Raw genomic sequence first — 13,909 nt, 5'->3', positions numbered from 1 at the left:
GGGCTGGGTGGCTCCAAAGCGTGAATTTATGAACATACAGTACTGACCACAGAAACCTGCCAGTGACGAAGGGTTTCCAGATGCACTAAAGATAAAGGTAAGGGGACTTCCCTGGGGGTCCAGCGGTTAAGAAAAGTGTTCAAAGTGTCAGCTGCTCAGTCATGTCCGACTCCCTTGCGACCTCACAGCCTGTAGCCCCCTCCAGGCTCCTCTGTCCATGGGAACTTCCCAGGCAAGAATACTGGAGGGGGTTGCCATTCCCTTCTCCAGGGGACCTTCCTGACCCAGGGATCAAACCCGAGTCTCCTCCATCGCAGGCAGATTCTTTACCATCTAAGCCACCTGGGAAGCCCACCTGTCAACGTAGGGGACGCAGGTTCGATCCCTGGGCCCGGAAGATCCCACAAGAAAAGCCGCCGCGATGAGAAGCCTGGGCAACCAGAGGGGGCCTCGCACAGCAGCGAAGTCCCGGCGCAGCCAGAGATGTGTGATTTTTTTAAGTAACAAAAAAAATGTGTTCCCTCACTGTAAATAAGCTTGTCTTCCTATCCAAATTTCTGTGTACATGTGTTCTACCAGTTAACTACTTCTGCAGTTCTATTTCTTCTTCTTGGTTTTGTATAAAAGGACAAAAATGAAAAAGCTGGAATTCCTCTGAAAAAAGTAAGTAAATGTAAGGGGTACAGAGTTTCTGTTGGGGGAGAAGAAAAAGTTCTGGAGATGACAGCGGTGGGAGGAACACCTAGAAAATGACCTGGAGAGTCACGATGGCCAGAAATGGAATTTTTTTCCCCCTGCAGAAACTCAGTGCGTCCCGCAAACAATTCAGCCAGCACCCAGAGGGACACTGGGGCGTGGACAACGTGTGTGTCTGTGGCTGCAGCGAAGACAGCAGGAAGATGGGCTCCCACTCAGGCCACAGGCAGCTCCGTGCGCGGCGCAGGCGTGAGCCAGAAAGGAGGGACAGAGAGGGAAGCGCTGAGGCCGCGAGGAACAGCGAGTCAGCGGCTGCAGGGAGTCAGCTGACCCAGGAGGAAGTGCCTGGTGTGACTGAGGTCTCTCCAGGGCAGAGGCACCGCCCCCCGGGCGCCAGCCCTCGGGCCCCTCCAAGGAGCACCAGTGTGGCGCAAGTCCCCACATCCCGGCCTCCAGCCCCAGCACAGCCCGCCTAAGGCCCCTCTGCCCCCACCGGCCTGGGCCCCCAGCCCCTGGTCACTGAGGCTTAACTCGCCTCTGGACCTGCTTCTCATCAGAGCCACACGAGAGTCCACACGTCTGTCCCTGTACAGAAGCCGCAGCACTCACCTCTACCCCAGACCCCTGGGCAGGAGGCAGGGGCACAAACTCGAGGGTGCCTGGTGCTAAGGCCCTGGACATCCTTCCACCCCCAGAGGACTTCCTCACCTCCTACCCAGACACTCAAGAGTCGAGAGGGGCTGCCGTGTAGGGAAGCGGGCTCCAGAGAAGACCCAGGAAGCTACTTCTTCCACTGAAAAAATAATGGCCTCAGGAAAGTTCTTAGTTCCTCGTCAGAGTGTTTTCCTTTAGACCTGAAACCTCCTGACCACACATAAATAACACCACCTTCTGCACATTCTTGTTACACCTATCATTTTTTATTTCCTGCACACTGCTGAGTCTTTGAAGACTGCATGGTGAGGCAGCTCTCCCTCTGAAAGGCAGCACCTCCACTTTTAAAGGGACGATTCATAAAAACCGAGAGCTCCATGTACAAAGTCCGCGTTCCTGAAAAGCCTGCCAATCATAAAACGAGTAACACCTGAACGTATTACAAAACCAGCTCTGGGCGCCAGGTCTCCCCTCTCCCAGTGCATGCCAGTGACAGACAAAAAACACAAGGATAAAGCCCTCTTTACCAGAACAGCCAACACGATTCCATCTGTTAACAAAAACTAACTGTTGCATTAAAGGTTGCAAGTTCAAACACAATCTGGCTATTGTAAGCAGTGCCTCAGTTTATCAATGTAACAATGACTCTCTTTCAAAGACTGATAAAGCTCTCTGCAAATAACTTGCCCTCCAGCATTTCTGAGATACTTCACAGGATAAATATTAGCTTGGGACTTGCCTACAGGAGAAGTGAAAGCTGCCAAAGAAGCAGTTTTACAAAGGAAAAAAAGAAGGAACAGCAGCAGCTGGAGAGAAGCAGGTCGCCTTGCCCTGGGTCCCCAGGCCCCAGGCCCCCTGCCCACCCACTCTGGGCCGCCGGGCACAGGAGGGCAGGACCGTGGCTCCTGATCAGGGGTGCAGTGCCAGGCGCTCAAGCAAACAACCCAGCAGGCAGAAAGAACTGGGAAACAGAGTTAATTAAAAGGAGATTTTAAGACAATGGTTGGGATGAAAGCGAGCAAGGAGCGTTCCTGCTCAAATCGGATTTAAACTTGACTTCTTGACAGACAGGTGAGTCTCCTGGTGACCAGACGCAGGCAGCAGGGGGATGGTGGGCCCAGAGGGTGACACCCCGCTGGCCAGGCCCATGACCGGCTCCAGACTGCCCCTCTCCTTGACTTCATCTGGGTAGCTTTACGTCTACTGTGTCAGCGTCCCACTCAGTGGGGATGGGATGCCAAGTCACAACAGCAGTTGCCGCCGAGGGGAGCCTGCAAGGGGAGACGAGAGCCTTGCCGGCAAGCGGGCGGCTCAAGGAGAAGGGCTCCCCAAACCCGGTGGGGACGAAGACTCAGCCAGGGTCCCCCAGACCTGGACCCCGACATCCTGGCTCCTGGGACGCCACGCTTCCGAGATACAGCAGGGCAGGCTCTGCATAGATAGAGGGGGTCAGCATCCCGTGAGTCCCAGCACCCTGGAAGCAGCCGAGCTTCTGACCTCGAGGTGGGAAACGGAGTGGAGATGTGGGTGCCAGGCCTGAGGCACCTCCATCCACAGCCCCCACCTGCAGAGGGGGTTACACTGCAGCAACACAGGCCTCCGGGCCGTGAGGACAGTTCTGGAAACCCCCCACGTGTGTGGCAGGGGATGCGCTGGGCAGGTACTCAGTCCTAAGGACCCCAACCACCCAACAACGGGAACCAGCTCCCTGAGAATCTGAGCTACTGGACAGGCTCTACTCTGGGTGTGAACGGCCCAGAAGAACAAGAGGGAGCTCTAACAATGACGACACCATTAGCTTTATGAGGATTTTGACCCGGGGTTGTCACTGAGAGTGATAAAGTTATTATAGAAGCATAAATTTAGGTTAAGGATTCTACTTGGTTATCAGAACCAAGTGCAGCCTCTCTCTGTAAAGGCAGGCACGGAGCAGCTGACCACACCTCCCCTGCCGGCCACTAGGGCGACCCTGGGATGACCCTTGAGGAGGGGCGGGCTCAGAAAACAGGAGAGCAGGGCAGGCAGCTCGCCAGTCGGCCGAGGGGCTCCCTCTGACCCTCCCACCCCTGATTTCAGGTGCCTGGAGGGGAGGGGCCTGGCCGAGACCAGGAGGGAGCCTGTGTCCATGCTGCCCGCCTGCCAGGAGCCGTGGGCGACGGGGCTGGAGGTCTTAGCCGTGGCTGCCACAGGGCAGGGGCTCCCCGCCTCCACCATCCTGTCCCTTCTCCCGGCCCCTCACAGGGACACCCACGTGTGCCCTGGCCCGCAGGAGGGCTCTGCGCCTGACCCACGTGCTAGCCTGTCTTTGCCAGGACAGATCCACGGCGCGGCGCACTGTGCAGCCTGGGACCTGTGGGTGGAGCCCGGACACACGGCCACAGCTCTGGGGCCAGCGCTAGTCTCCGCACCTCCTCAGGCCCCAGGGCTCCCCGCGAGTGGCACAAGCTGGGTGAGGCGGGGATGAGCGGCCTCCACCCCAGTCCAGATGGCCACGCCCAGCCCAGCAGGGCTGCCCCGGCAGTGCAAGCTGGCTCCGCATGGGCCCAGCACCAGGCGGCTGGTACCGGGCACCATCGATAAGCCACCCAAGCTCTGTTATTTTACAGTTTGCTACATCCAAACCCCAAAACCTCACACTAAATGACCCTCCAATGTCCTGAGCTGTATGCAGAGCCTTGTGGGTGTGGGGAGCCAAGCCCAGGACCCCCAAGGACACCATGAGTCTCTGTGCAGAGAAGAGCTGGGGGCACTGAGTGCTTATCCCCTTGAGAAGCGAGCAGCAGCCCTCTCCAAGCAGGATGAGGTCTGAGTCACCTCATCCCCCGCCAGCCCCAGGTTCTGGGCCCCCTCGGGCTTCTCGTGCAGCGTCCTAGGACCAGTGCCCCGGGACATACAGGAGAGGCAGGCAGCAGGGGAGACAGACGAGGACACCAAGAAGGTCTCAGGTTCCCCAGAATTGCCAGGTCGACACCAGCTCCAAGTCTGCCTAGGCATTTAGGGCAATCCCGCAGCCCCGGCCAAAGGGGGCTTCATCCCCTCAGTGCTCGGCCACAGGGGTCCTCCTGGGCGACCTCTCCATAGCTTAAAGGCATAGGGGGAGGCGGCAGTGCAGACAGGGACTCACACTCAGGTACAGCCCCGGCGGCGGCATGAGGTCAAGGTAGCCATGAGGAAAGGCCACGGCGCTTGGCGGTCGGCGCCCAGCCCTTGCCCGGCACATGTGTGTCCACGCAAGGCAGCACCTCCAATGTACGGTCACGCACGTGCTGCCTGCGCCTGAGCCAGGTACCCAGGCCGGGGAAGGCGGTGGTGGGGCGTCTCCGGCGGCCCCGACGAGGGCTGACGTCACACCACCACCCCCGGCTCTGACTACGGCCACGAGTGCCCTGGGACTCGGTGACCACCGTGACTTTCTGCAGGGCAGCATCGAAAACGCTGAGGTTCATGATCTATGAAGATCCCAGGAGAGCCGGGCGGCCCAGCGTGGGGCCCTGATGTGGCCGGCGGGCCGCAGGGACGTGGGCAGGTGCCGGCCTCCCAGGCGCCGGCCGGCTCACGACACACCCCGGCACGCCGGGACGGAAAGTTGGCCAGGGCTGGCGAGGACGTGTGGTGTCTATAAAAATGTTCCTCCCGGGGGAGCCTCTGGAAACAGAGACTCCGAGATACTTTCATTCTTTTCCTTATTTGCCACTCTGAAAAATAAGCTGTGCTTCCTATTCTGAAATGGAATACGGTCAAAACCTTCTCCAGTGATTAGTGACCCAAAGAAAAAGGTCACCAGATCCAAAATATGTCTCGTTTGGCCAGGGGCCCGAAGTAACTCTATTCTGTTTATTTGGTTTCTCTCCTGGGGGATAAAAGCGTAATCCAACGCCAAGTTGGCCTGTGCTTGTCCAAGTCTTGTGAAGCCCCAAGACTCAGGAAGCTTCTTGCTCCCTCCAGCAGGTCCTCCTGGGCGCAGCCCCTGCCCAGGCCCAGGGGCTCGTCTTTGTCCCCAGGGGCCTCACAGGGGAGAGAGTCAGCACCCTTTCAGCTGCAGCCATCCGAGGTGTCCACCCTGCGCACTGACCCCTTGCCAGGACGACTGCAGAGAACAGGTGACTGGAGAGGCAGAACCAGAAACGGGCGGTAAGTAGGACTCAGCGTCAGCCTGGCTCCATAGCGGGTATCCCCCACCCCAGGAGGCTCCCTCCAAGCGCGAGCTCGCCATCCCTGGGGGTCCAGCGAGGGAGAAGGGACCATGGGTCCCCGCCTCCCCCACCCATGGGACCTTGGCCCGATGGCTTCCGCAACAGCAGCCGCTGGGACCACACCCGACACCCCAACATCTCAACAGGCCTTCCCGGGTCAGGGGCCCATCTATCACTGCGAGCTCAGAGCCACAGCCTCACGGACAGGGCTGCTGCACAGGCAGTTCCCATGTCTGTCAACCCTTCACTCTAGGGTCACCAACTGCCCCATCCAGGGCGACAGGCCCGCTGCGTGGCCCAGACCCGCATCCCGGTGCTGTGCACAAGGACCCACTTCAGAAAGCTCGCCCCCAGGGCGTGAAGCCCACGAAGCCACTGGCCTCCCACTCCATCCTGCCAGCCTGCGTCCCCTCGGCGCCCTCTGTGCCCACGCTCACTGACAATGCTCCCCAGGATGGGCACACAGGGGAAGTCCGGGACAGAGGCTGGCACTGACCACTGCAGAGGCTGAGGAACAGCACTGAGCGCACGGGCTGGCGCACACTCCCTGAGGCCCACCCAGAGGAGCCCAGGACGCACGCAGTTGTGAGATTTCGGTCTTCCCCAAACGGTCTCTGAAGACGCTCGATCTTGAGTTTGAGCAACGCTTCTAGAACCAGTGAGGGGGCTTTTCAGCCCCTGACATCAGTCCACAAGCTGGGTGTCCACAGTGTCCCAGGACACACCTGAGGCCGCCTGAAGGGGTGGGGGTTGTCACGTGGGGGAAGGTGGGTGGGGAGACCCAGGGGGCCCTCCCTCTGGGTTTCTCCTGAATGAACGCTGCCTCAAAGGCACAAGGGAGCCCAGCTTGGCTCCGGCCCTCTGGGAGCCCCTGGGCTGTGCCCCCTCCCAGGCCAGGGAGGCAGGAGTCTGAGCTCATGGTCCCTCTGGCTTTCAACTCTGGGCCAGAAAGACGGGGCTTGGGCACAGACAAGGAGGACCTGCAGAGGCTAGCGGCAAAGGCCCCTCTGCACTCCCGGGGAGCTCCTAGGCTGGGGTAGGGGGCAGCCTCCATGTGCACTCACTGGAAATAGACCACAGCAGGACACATAAGCATGCAAGCTGCAAACGTGCCTTACTGCACCTTTACAGACTCCTAAACTTGGAGGACACGGCAACCCACTCCAGTACTCTTGCCTGGAGAATCCCGTGGACAGAGAAGCCTGGTGGGCTGCTGTCCATGGGGTCACAAAGAGTAGGACACGACTGAAGCGACCTAGCATGCATGCATGCAAGCCAGCTTAAAGCCTTTCCAGAATACGGTAAACATAAACAGAATAAGTCACCGTTCGTGAGCGAGCGTTTCCTGATTGGGTGCAATGCAGTGACTGCACGAATCTGCAGTGGACCTGGTTCCTGCCTACTGTCCCGGCAAAAGCAGGCCCAGGAGACCCCGCTGTCCCCTTAGCAGCAGCCCTACCTCGACACTGCTGTCTTCTCCATGCACACACCTGCCCCCAGCAAACAGAAGCAACTGCCATTCACAGAACGCTCACAGCTGGGTGCGGCTGGCCCTGTGAAGGTATCTCCTGGCCAGCCGCCGGGGCTGGGGTGCCCCTCGTGAGGTCAGCATCCGTCCCTGGACACTGAGAACAGCAGAGAGTCACAGGGCAGACGGGAACCCAGGGCCGCTGCCCGACCTGAGCTGGCCGCTGCCTCTCCAGGCTGCGGGCACTGTCCCTCCTCCCCCATGGCCACCAGCTCTGATCCCATTCAGAACCGCACACCGAGGGCACCGCCATGGAAGGACAAAGGCCTGCAGGGCCTGCGGGAAGCCTGTAAATGATGAGCGAGAAACTCAGCACACCACCTTACTCTCTCCTCAAGACTAATTTTAAAAGGGAGAAGACATAACCGCAGCTACAAACCTGCCCTGGCGGATATTTATGGCGTCATGACTCAGCTGCCCTGACGGCTGACAGGTGAGGTCACCTGGAGGCACCGCAGTGTTTGCACAAGGGAGCCAGCAACCAGCAGGGCCAGGAGAGCCGGCTGCGCACTGCCCCCAGGACCACCCTCCCTCCTCCAAGGCCCGCTGAGCCCCCAGGGCTGGCCCCCTGGAGAACCCTTCCTGGTGCGCCTGCGTTACCCAGTGTCTCCCAGGGAGCACGCAGCATCCTTGGGAGTGGAAGGATGGCCAGGCTGGCACAACAGCCAATTAAAGGCAGTTAGCTACAAATAGGAAAATTATGTATTTGGTTACAGAAGTTATTCTTTGGGGCATCTGGTTAAGTCTGTCAAGAAAACACTTTGGGGAACTTGCCCAGTGCTTCCACTGCGGGGGGCGTGGGTTCAATGCCTGGTCAGAGAACCCACATGCTGGGCACTTGTGGCCACCCCCCAAAAAGAAGGAAAAGAAGGAGAGAAGGAGGTTCAGACCATAAAAGGCTCACTGTGCGACTCACCACACCACCCTCCCCGAGGACTGCAGCGGGCTCACGCTGGGCCAGGGAGTCAGGCTGGCAGCAGCCTGGGCGCCTCTGGGCACCAGCTGGCCGCTGCCCGCAGGGTCCCGGGCAGGGTGAGCCCCTTGGTCCGCACACTGCGCCACCCCCTCCCGCGCTCACAGACCCGACCCCACGCTTGTGGCCCAGCTCGGGGGACACAGCAGACAGCGGCACGTCCACCTGCGCGCGCTTCTGTTCACACGCTGCCCGACTCCATGGCCCCGGCCAGGACGCGCGGCCAAATGCACCGGGCCAGCCCAGCTGCCGGCCCCTGCCAGCCTCCTGCCCAGTCACATGGCCCCACGCTCGGCGGTGCTGGCTCTGCCCTGCACGACGGCACACGCTCCCGCCCCAACCCGGGCGTGCACGGGCCCGGGAGGTCCCATCTCTCACTGGAGCGCATCCCTCCCTCCCGGGAGCCACCAAGCCTCTCCCTGGCACTGCATCCTCAGGCTCCGTGTGGGCGCATCACGGCAGCTGAAACTCTGAGCGACCTCCTAGGTGCCAACTACTGTTCATGGCGCTTTGTGTGTGCGAGCTCGCTCTGTCCTTGCAACAGTCCAATGCGGTGAACACCGTTCTTAGCCCCAGTTTGCAGATGGGAAAACTGAGGCACTAGGTCGCTTGCCCAGAAGCTGCAGGATGGTGACTGCTGGGCCCTCAGGGGGACAAACAGCAGCCCAGATGGCGATACTACGTCCCAGTGCTGTTGTGAGTCTGTCAACAGTGTCGCTGCTGGGCTGCAGAAACGAACGGGAACTGGCGGGGAGAGGCCAGAGCCCCATTCTGGTCTTGCTTTTTCGTGGGAACCCCCCCCCAAAAGCAGGGGTCAGGTGGTCGCGGAGACCAGCAGCTCACAGGGTGGGCCGGGTGGGAGGCGAGGGCCAGGCGGGCTGGTTCCTTTCCAGGCAGAAATGGAAACCTGACCCGATCAAAAGTCTTTAGTTCCAAGCAACCTCACACAGGAGGTTGTCCTTCACCTTTCACACAGGACAGACAACCATTAGAGTGGAGCGTAAAGTCGCAGAGGCGTGCTGTGGCTTGCGGCTTCCCATGAGGACGGGCCTCTACTCTTCAGGGCCGCGGACGGGGTAGCAGATTGCTGAGAATGATCAGGGACGGCTGTGCGCTCTGCATCTGAAGAGCATGAAGAGGCGGTGCTGTAAGCGGGGGGATGCCGGGTTTGCCCAGCTGAAAGGAGCTGGGCTGGAAAGGATCACATGGCCTGCCTCGAGAGGAACTAAGTGGCCGTGTGCCAGAGACCAGAGGGGTCCCTCTGCAGAGGGGGCCTGGAGGAGGCCCACGGGGAAGGCTGCAGAACACCCCAGGCCCTCCTGTTCTGTCAGGGAAACAGACTCAGAGTGGAGGAGGCCGCTCCCCATTCCTCTGAATTGGGAGCCCGCCAAGCAGGCCCAGTGGACGCCTGGCACTGTACCTTCAGACCCTCCATCACGGCCCTAAGAAACACCCTGTCCCTCATGTCATCAATGAAAAGGAGCTGGTGGGGCAACTAGAACCCTACACATCCCCCTAAGGAACTTGAAATAAAATACACATTACAATAGTAGATTGTCATACACATTACACACGTGTAATTATGTGTGCTGTAGTATGTCACAGTACGCAGTTAGATACACAATGCTATATACATTGTTTAACACACACACGCGCAAGACAGAGCGTACTGTTCTACCCAGGACTCCCCACAGGTCCTCGAGTCCCCTACACAGTGAGACTGCACGATGCAGCCGCCCTGGAGATCCACGCACGGGGAACCTGCAGGTGCAGGGGCCCGCTCCCCAAGCCATGACACACATCTGGCTCTAGGGTAACCACATCAGGGGCAGCACAGCCAGAGATCTAACCCTGGGCCCCTCTGGAGACCCTCTCGGTGCTGACGCCCTGAGGGCCCCTTCAAGCTGCAGCTGCAGGCCTGACCCTTCCACTGCGGCTTGGCTGGGAATTCCACCCGCCACCCCGAGCCTGATCTCAATGTGACATTGCTCAACGCTCTTGGACAACCTTGACTCTCGGAGGCTCTTGCTGCTAATTTTAACTACCCTACATTCCCCACAAAGTGAACTGGAGCATCCTAACGTCACAGGCATGACAGCATCCCCGGCAGGCGCTCTGCCCACAGCTTCCAGGCTCTCCAGGGCCCGGGATGGATGCCTGAGCCGGACGGGCAGTCGCTGCTCATCCCCGTCACGGCAGCTGGGAAATACCGCCAGCCATCACCTGGGGGCTGATCTCCAGCCCAAGGCCAGAGCTAGCCACTCCCGGAGACGAAGCAGGCAGCCCACCTGGCGGGGCCCTTGACCTGGCTCCAGAGAGGGCCTTTTGGCCCACATCCTAGGGTGCCAGGAGAGCCGTGAGTACCCGCTAATGCACAGCTAAGATGGTGCTTTCACATTTTTGTGAGAAGGAGGTCCACAGCGTTCGGCAGTCTCAGAGGATCCATGACCCAGCCGGGTAGAGAACCACCCTGGCTGGGGAACGGGGCGCAGGGCGTCCATGCGGCTTCTCATCCACTCAGGGGCACTGCTGCTGCGGTCTGGCTGCCACACCATCTTCTCAGCTTTTCAAGGTCAGTCCCTCCTTCTGTGATTTCCTTTAGAATGTAGTTGAGCAATTTAGGCTCAAACAGACAAAAGGCAGATGAAACCGAAACCAACAAGGGCCAGCCCTGACTGCTGCGGAGCTGGGCACTCTATGAGACACACAGACATGGTGATAGCAGAAAGGAAAGCTCGAACCACCACTTCCAGAGCTGGTCCTAAAGGAGCCGACAAAAGTACAAACCACTGCCAGTACAGCGACTACCATTCTGTCAGACGGAATAAAGTCAGCCCAGCAAGCCTTGGCGTCTGCAGAGGAGTCCTGAGTAAATGTTATGTAGTTGGCTTGCCAGGGTGATAATGAGCTTGTTTTGAACCTCCTGTATGTTGTATTAGCTCATTCATTTGGAAAAGTAACCCAGGACAGAGCTGGGGAGGGATGAGTGAGGAAAAAAACAGGTCAGCAAAACGTGGGTCTCACGTTTCATAACCAAACACAAGCCGTACTCCAGATAACACTCTAATCTAATCTGTACGCCGACTTCAAACGAGGAGTCTGGGCATCACCGTCTCCCTCAGACACGGTCTGGCTCCTCCTTCCGTGCCCGGCTCCAGGCCGTCTGCCAGGCACTGCACCCCCAGTTCAGAGCTGACCCAGGCCAGGCTTTCTTCCCTCATCCAGCCTCTCACCGTGCCACCGGCGCACACGCATCAGCCCCGGGGCACACGCATCAGCCCCGGCGCACACGCATCAGCCCCGGCGCACATGCATCACGGGCTCAAGCTGCCCTCAAGGTGTTCCAAGGCTGCCTTGCAGATGAGGGGCGGAGCCCGCCTGTAGCCCTGGGGAAGGAGGACGTGGCCTGTGCACAAGGGGCCTGAAGGCCCAAACCCACTGGACCTGGACTGCTCAGGACGCCGCCCAGAACCCGAGCCACTGTAAGCCCACAGCTGTCAGCTCCCACTCGGACAGCAGGCGGCAGGAAGCTGGTCCCGCAGGCAGGTGCCCGCGCTGACCTGTCACTGAAGCTTGACCAGGCCCCTCTGTGGAAGACCACCCCATCTCCAATAGACTCTTCCCCTTGTGTGGCCTGCTCGCTGCTCCAGCCGGCGCCCTGGGCCCATGAGTGGAAGGCTCCCAGTGGCGGCCAGGCCCAGGGTGGGATGTCACCCCCACTGCTGTGTCCCTGAGCCCCACCTGCCCCACCATATGGACCTAACTCCCCTGGCTCTGCCTGTGGATGCCACCTGCTCCCCACCACCAGCAGGATGAGACAGATGCAGCCAGACCACCCACCTGCCATCACCCCAGGGCATCGGAGCTGGCAATCCCTGCGACCTCCACGTAAGTACGAAGCAGGGACTCTGAAATGCTTGGTCAATTGATCATCAGTTCAGTTCAGTTCAGTCGCTCAGTTGTGTCCGACTCTTTGCGACCCCATGAATCACAGCACGCCAGGCCTCCCTGTCCATCACCAACTCCCGGAGTTCACTCAGACTCACGTCCATCGAGTCTGTGATGCCATCCAGCCATCTCATCCTCTGTCGTCCCCTTCTCCTCCTGCCCTCAATCCCTCCCAGCATCAGAGTCTTTTCCAATGAGTCAAGTCTTTGCATGAGGTGGCCAAAGTACTGGAGTTTCAGCTTCAGCATCTTTCCTTCCAAAGAAACCCCAGGGCTGATCTCCTTCAGAATGGACTAGTTGGATCTCCTTGCAGTCCAAGGGACTCTCAAGAGCCTTCTCCAACACCACAGTTCAAAAGCATCAATTCTTCGGCACTCAGCCTTCTTCACAGTCCAACTCTCACATCCATACATGACCACAGGAAAAACCATAGCCTTGACTAGACAGACCTTAGTCGACAAAGTAATGTCTCTGCTTTTAAATATGCCATCTAGGTCGGTCATAACTTTTCTTCCAAGGAGTAAGCGTCTTTAATTTCATGGCTGGCAGTCACCATCTGCAGTGATTTTGGAGCCCCCCAAAATAAAGTCTGACACTGTTTCCACTGTTTCCCCATCTATTTCCCATGAAGTGATGGGACCAGATGCCATGATCTTAGTTTTCTGAATGTTGAGCTTTAAGCCAACTTTTTCACTATCCTCTTTCACTTTCAAGAGGCTTTTTAGTTCCTCTTCACTTTCTGCCATAAGGGTGGTGTCATCTGCATATCTGAGGTGGTTGATATTTCTCCAGGCAATCTTGATTCCAGCTTGTGTTTCTTCCAGCCCAGCATTTCTCACGATGTACTCTGCATAGAAGTTAAATAAGCAGGGTGACAATATACAGCCTTGACATACCCCTTTTCCTATTTGGAACCAGTCTGTTGTTCCATGTCCAGTTCTAACTGTTGCTTCCTGACCTGCATATAGGTTTCTCCAGAGGCAGGTCAGATGGTCTGGTATTCCCAACTTTCAGAATTTTCCACAGTTTATTGTGATCCACACAGTCAAAGGCTTTGGCATAGTCAATAAAGCAGAAATAGATGTTTTTCTGGAGCTCTCTTGCTTTTTCCATGATCCATCGGACGTTGGCAATTTGATTTCTGGTTTCTCTGCCTTTTCTAATACCAGCTAAAACGCTTTAGCCTTGAAACTGACCCTCGGAAGCAAGACAGGCAAATCCGGGCTGTCTGAGTGCCCTCAGGACCTGGAGTCCATCCGAGACACCAGAACCCGGCACTGGGCTCTGGTCAGCGCGAGGAAAACGGAGCCAAACGGCAGCTCCACGGAAACCGAACACGCAGGCCCTGCTGAACGTACAAGAGCCGCTTGCCTACTAGTGTCGCATCCACAACATGGAAGAAGCACACGGCACCGGCCCTACAGAGCACGAGATGCAGCGCAAGGGTGCCGCGGCGGCGGGCCTCGTGGGATCCCTTGGGGCTGAACTTCCAGGGGTGTCAGGGGAGCGCAGTTATGCTGGGAAAGGCACAGCACGCATAAAAGTCTTGCAATTTAAAAAAAAGTGTGAATCCAGACAAGATCTTCCGGGGGGGGGGGGGGGGGGTGTGAAAAAAAAAAATGGTTTGAAAAAAAGTTGAAAAATCCTGGTTTGGGGCTTAAGACTAGATTGTGGTAAAAATAAGACTCAGCCAGGCCAAACTCTGACCAGGAGGACCCTGGGCCCATGGGCCAGCACCTTTGGGTCCCCCTTGCACCCTGCCGTGGCGAGGCATTCCACCAGGCCAAGAGGCGCAAGCCTGCCTCCGCCCTTGAAAACACGGGTGAGCAGTCAGGTCGGGGGTCACTGGACACAGGTCCCAAACACCCATTACAAAGCTGCCACTACCTGCCTGCCTTTGCCCACTGTCACAGCCTT

General features: G+C 58.3%; 1 protein-coding gene and 1 long non-coding RNA gene across 5 annotated transcripts in view; one reads left to right on the top strand and one right to left on the bottom strand.

Annotated features, from left to right (window-relative positions):
* The window catches only part of SLC45A4 (solute carrier family 45 member 4), a 67,679-nt gene that overhangs the window by 44,038 nt on the left and 9,732 nt on the right, over nt 1–13,909 (bottom strand). The window contains exon 1 of one of the 4 annotated variants that reach the window (XM_060419955.1): nt 1,405–9,792. The exons of the other annotated variants lie outside the window; for them this stretch is intronic. The gene's annotated coding sequence lies outside the window, so the exon portion shown is untranslated. Of the gene's footprint in view, nt 1–1,404; nt 9,793–13,909 lie in introns of those variants that run through there. 4 annotated transcript variants of the gene reach the window in all.
* On the top strand, nt 2,144–13,562 carry LOC121820302 (uncharacterized). Its single transcript, XR_006060778.2, has 4 exons — nt 2,144–2,421; nt 5,296–5,481; nt 5,797–11,932; nt 13,162–13,562. It is a non-coding gene; the product is annotated as an uncharacterized LOC121820302 (long non-coding RNA).

Source organism: Ovis aries, chromosome 9, assembly GCF_016772045.2.
Source record: "Ovis aries strain OAR_USU_Benz2616 breed Rambouillet chromosome 9, ARS-UI_Ramb_v3.0, whole genome shotgun sequence".
Classification (NCBI taxonomy): domain Eukaryota; kingdom Metazoa; phylum Chordata; class Mammalia; order Artiodactyla; family Bovidae; genus Ovis; species Ovis aries.
Note: the sequence above shows the minus strand (reverse complement) of the source record. Positions and strands in the feature narration are given on the sequence as shown.